This window comes from Protomyctophum parallelum, assembly GCF_964188405.1.
Source record: "Protomyctophum parallelum genome assembly, chromosome: 9".
Classification (NCBI taxonomy): Eukaryota; Metazoa; Chordata; class Actinopteri; order Myctophiformes; family Myctophidae; genus Protomyctophum; species Protomyctophum parallelum.
Genome location: NC_139706.1, coordinates 30,283,082 through 30,289,081, shown reverse-complemented (window position 1 = coordinate 30,289,081; position 6,000 = coordinate 30,283,082). Strand labels below are relative to the sequence as shown.

General features: G+C 39.7%; 1 protein-coding gene across 1 annotated transcript in view; it reads left to right on the top strand.

Annotated features, from left to right (window-relative positions):
- Window positions 1-6,000, top strand: part of dscamb (Down syndrome cell adhesion molecule b) — a gene marked incomplete at its 3' end in the record, with an annotated part of 194,574 nt that overhangs the window by 102,392 nt on the left and 86,182 nt on the right. The window lies entirely within an intron of this gene.

The window sequence follows — 6,000 nt, the reverse complement described above, 5'->3', positions numbered from 1 at the left end:
CTGTCTATCTACAGTATACTTGTACATTGGCACATCTGTGGCCCTGGGCACACCTAAATCTGGCACCAATTATTCATTTTATTAGCTTAAGCTGCATTACTGGCCTGCTGTAGTTTTTAACCTAAACTGGAAAACACTATACAGACTACAAGATCAGCCTGGCCCTATACTGTATGGTTTCATGTCTCTTTAAAGTTTAAGTAGTTCAATGAACACTATTTTATTATGCCGATATGCCATAGACTGTAAAATAAATATGTATGAAGGGAACCGTCACGTGATAGACCCGTTTTTTAAGCCACTTTTTAGGCAAATTCAAATCCACCATCTTCGAATTTCCGGTCCTGAAAAGCAACCGGAGAACGATTGCTACTGGCTGCAACTGCAGAGGGGGCGGGTCTTCACTTGATAGAACTAGTAGAAGCCGTATAAACATACCCTACTAAAATAATTCATGAAAATGTTTACTATGGTAATGGTTATAAAATCAATTATAAAGTCCAGGCAAAAATAAGTGAAAATGCTTCTGCAGCCAGCAGGAGGGTAAATAACGACATCTGCTGGGCCAATAATGGGAACTGCGTGTTGATAATGACTTCCTATTTGGCCCTTAGAGTATATATTAATAGAGACGGCACTGGATTTCTCCTCCCATCCACTTGCATTAAGTTGCTCAAAAGCGCATGAGGTGATTTCACTCAGAGTGCATTCTGGGATGGATTGGGCCAAATCGTGAATGCGCTGGCCGTTGACTATCATTGCACGCGTTCACGTATGAAACAGTGTTCACATGTTATCATGAACGTGCGCAATGACAGTCAACGGACCAGCGCTGGCCCAGAGCTGCAATACCAAATTCAGCCACTATGTCCATTTCGCCTCAGGGTGCCGTCTCTATTAATATATACTCTAAGATTTGGCCTCAAAGCTAGCAGAGCTTCCTTGCCACACCTGGTGCACCATGTTTTATTGTTGTGTCCATATAAGTGTGCATGTCTGAGGATTTCCCCAGGCGAGGGCATTAACAGACGATAGAGTTAAAGAAACACTGAACATTTCATTGAACTCATTTGATCTTTCCACTTCACAGAAGGTTTTAGATATGAATCAGTTTGAACGATGTCTGAGCAGACCAGTTGCAAAGCACTCTGCCGTGGCGCAGACAAAAGCACAAAGGGAGGAGAAAAGCACTCTGCTATCACCAAAGCAAGCACCTCATCTCAGTAGGCTATTTGGTGCAAAAATTGACACATGGACGTCTACTAAACAAACAGAATTGCATTGCATCTGTTTGGCTGGAGTAAAAATTCCCAACAAATGGGTGACAAAATTGATGCATGAAAAGAAAAGAAAAACAAGGGATGGGACCAAGGCAACCCTTTACAGTAGCAAGTCTCTAAACTCTCTAACTCTCTAAATTAAGTCCCTACTTGATCATACTATAGCATCAAAGAAAACAAACGCATAAAAAGTAGCAGATACACAAGCTCAACATGGCACAAAGTTATTATATTTTTTATCAAATTTGGCTAAATAATGAGTCAATGTTACAACTTACTGTACAATACCATTCACTGCACGCACGCACGCACGCACGCACGCACGCACGCACGCACGCACGCACGCACGCACGCACTCCATCTCTCTACCTCCCCTCTCCCCTCAGGTAAATTAGGACCCTGGGTGTGTGTTGGATCATGTCCCTGCCCCGTGTTGACATTCTTCATTGGGTCATTTTCTGTCCACAGCAGCAGGGCCAGTAGCTGGTGAAATGGATGTTGTTGATGTTGGGGCTGTTGCTGCACTGTATCAAATCACGGATATGACACTGTTGCTTGGGGGCCATTATGTTGTATTTCAAAGGTGGAATCTATGGATTTGTGGGTAGTTTCAAGTCGCTGTGGGCAAGACTTGGTCTTGGACTGAGATGTGGAGCATTAGTTGCTCTGCTCTGCTCCCATACTTCTGCAATATCAAAAGACAGCACAGAAATATTAGGATAGATATTGAAATGAAAGTTTTTATATTGACATATCATATTCATGCATATCGTTGCTGTCAGGAAGAAACATCTTATTGTAACGTTTTGCGGGTTTTTTTGTTTGTAAATTAACGTCCTACTTCGTTCATACTATACTATAGCATCACACAAAAGCTTCAAAAGGAGCAGATCCGTAAGGTTGGAACACGGCGCAGAGCAACATGTTTAAAGATTGTAGATGTGCTACTTTTGCTGCTTTGGAATTTTAATCCTGAAAAGTAACAGTTTTGGACATATGAGGTTTCCACGTGACAGAGACGATTTGTATCATTCATCTGTTTATCATAGTATTAATGCTGGCGGTAATAAGGACATTTTTTAAATATACAGCATTGACAATTTTTTGTCAGAAGTTTACGCTTCTGTATGTACTGTAAGCCTATACGGTATGTTACACTTGGTACTTTGTATAAGTGTACCATCTAGCAATAGTGAAATAATAGGTCCATTTCAGTCTTGCAGTGGAGTTCTCAGCATCTGTAATATATGTTTGGTTCTTAAAAGGATTGCATATTTGCTGACCTTTTCCAAAAGCTTTTAAAAGGGCATCCATCAATAACTGCATATTCCATGATCTCTGCATAATTTATAACAAACGCTGTCGATACTTTTGATAGCTTGCCTTTTTTTCTGTCTGATGCAATCAATTGATGGATTTATATCGTCACTGTCGGGTGGAAACCCCGTACATCCAAAACGGTGACTTTTCAGGATTCAAATTCAAAAATAGCAAAAGTAGCAGATCGACAAGCTAAGAAATAGCAGATCTACAAGCTTGTGGGTCTGCTACTTCTGATGCTTTTGTGTGACACTGTAGTACGTACAGTATGTATGATCAACCAGGAATCCCTCCTTAACTCCTGGTCGAATGTTACTCATATACAAGTGAAAGTTTCTCTGTCAAATTGTACTTCTGCAAATCAATCAATCAATCAATCAATCAATCAATCAAAGTTTATTTATTTAGCACATTTACATTGCCAGAGACAAACCAAAATTGCTGAACAAGAACATGTAAAAAATGTGACAAATGTGTTTTGGTCAATATTGAGCAGTTTCGGTCATTTTACGAGGGGCACTGAAGTAAAAGTTCACAAAACTAACGTAATTTGCATTGTTGACCTATTTATAAAATATTAGCTCAACTTTTGTTCAACTTTGACCCCTCTATGACATGGAACAATTTTTGGGTGTAGTGATATGGACACAAAAAACATAGTTCCGTGTGATATAGGGGTAAAAACTGAACGAAAGTTGCACTAATAATTTAGAAATAGGTCAACAATACAAATGTTAGTTTTGTGGATTAATTTACTTTTAATGCGTGGCCCCCTGTGCCCCCCACAAAACTACTTAATATTTCACCAAAACCAGAGCAGAACTCCCACCATGGGACTCGGGCAATCAATTACTACAGTTGCAACCACTATATTAAGGGCAGCTTCATACAGCTTAAATTAAAAGAATCTGAACTATCCCTTTAAACGAGATTTAAAAACACCCAGCAAATGGGAAGAGACAGGACATTCCACAGAGTGGGACCGGCCACAAATGCCTTCTAAATCTATAGTTCCGTTAAAGTCTGTGGTTTCTGGACTCCCCATGGATGATGTCACTGGTAGGCAGGTTTCTGAACTGTCCACAGCCCTTCCTCTGGGTCACGGACCAAGTAGCCTCGGAATCCCAGAAGTTTTTATTTCCAGGGAGAAAACAAATGTCCGAGTCCACTTCAATACGGCATACTAGCGCAAACGTCGATCACTCTCTGCTGATTTCTGATCGTCTGCACCTTTGTTAAATTGACGCACACAAGTACACACACACTCTCTCTCTCTCTCTCTCTCTGTCGCTCTAATTAATTAGTCTCATGTCGCACAGCTGCGTCTAGATTCTCCTGGCGGATCCTGCCGGGAGCTGCCAACGCCATAGAAAGCATAGGTGGACCCCAAGCTACCAAGTAGAAACACTTTTACCATATTTTAATAAGCGTTATACAACAGGTCGTTTCGAGGAAGCAATCTGATTGGTTGAAACCAGGGGGCCAGTCAGACAGATATTTTGTGAAGCCACTGAGGAAATCGGGATTTCCTGAAAGTTCATATAATGGCCTGTTGTGGCGCTGTCATTGGACCCAGAAAAACCCATAGCCCCATAGAAGTCCATGTATTTGGGCCCAACTTCACCTAGACTATATTACCTTAATAAACATGGTCATAAATACTTTCTGCTTCCAGTCACTAGTTTAAAGTCTCATTTCTAATGTCATAATATACTTTTTGGAAAATTATGGTCCAATTTATTTAAAAAATGACCATAAAGTTGCGCATGTTCTGAGGGGCGTGGCTACCGTTACAGTCTATGATCGGGATTCCCCTCCCACTCGAGTCAAAATAAAAACCAACAGAGATGAAGGGGGGAAGTCCCGCCTCGTTGTCTGGGCCAGCCAATGGCCAGCTGGGCTAAAACGGATCTAGAAAGATGGCGACTTACAATAAAAGGACTGACAGGCTTCATTTTACGTTCATGTTAGACCCGGAGAACGCTTTGTCCATATTTTTTACAGTCTATGGTTGAAACAGCCTTCTAGCCGTGCTTAAACAAGCATAATAGAACATTAATCAAAACATAGAAATCAGCTGCTCTGTTCAACCCGACTGGGTTGCTAGGCTAGGGAGTTTCTTGGGACTGTGGTCTTAGTGGCAACATCTGTCATTAAAAAAAAGAATATATATATATATATATATATATATATATATATATATATATATATATATATATACATATATATATATATATATATGTTGTATTATTACACTCGAGGGTGTGCTTTACCGTCATTAATGCACTTCTGCGATGCTGCAGGAACTCACCCACAAAGCACACCCTGGAGTGTAATATTGCTTAATTAGTGAGGACCAATTATATGAAGATGAAAAAAAGAATAACTGAAGTCGTCCTATAAGTATTCAAAGTACATATTGCAATGGCAGTGCAGCAGCATTGCTATATTGAAATCTTGACATAATATAATTCAAAGAGGCATTATGTGTTTTTAACTGTAAATCATGTGGCAACACAGCAATTTAAAACAGAGTCTGAAAAATAGCAAATAGCAAAACATTTGATTTGATCACTATTCATGTTCTATAGTGAGAGCAGCTGTTCAATCAGTGATTAAGCAAGGACTGTTGTGTCATTGTAATATTTGTGTTTATTTTACCTAATTTAAATAAATAATATCCCTACAAATTTGTTGGTGGAGAGAAAACACCATTTTATTATTAAGTGTACATTCAAATTCAAAGCATACTATATGATTTTATCACAGATATATTTTTGACCTAATATAATTTGAGAACTGGATTTCTCAGAAAACCTTTGGGTCAATCTAAGGAAGTGATATCAATTTATTTTCTCTGGTCCTCAAACTCTATATGAAATGAACCCTATATTAAAATTGGCTAATGAGCGGGAGGCCAGGCCTGCGGACCACCCAGTCTATATAACCCTCTCACATGCCCGTACACAGTGTATATGGGCATACTCATACTGTATATGACATCAAGGATCCCCATGTATGGTCATTGTGACAAGGACCGACAGATTACAGAGATCTCCATATCGGTCAGATCGGTAGTGCAACGTATAGCAGGCGTCAAGTATGGTTCTCAAAGTGGGGTCTGGGGACCGAACCCCCGCCAAAGTAGTGAATATAACATCACAATCAGGTTAACCACTTTATCCATTCATACAGTGTATGTTGGCTATTCAAAAATAGCACATCTACAATCCTACAGCGTGTCATTTTGTGCCACGGTGCGATCTTGTATACATCTGCTATTTTTGTTAAAATCTTGAAAGTATTGGAAGTTGGAACATTTTGAATAATTTTGAATTTGTTTTTCAACACAAATATTCTATTCTGGGTGTCCCTTGCACAAAATATTTTCAGATGGGGG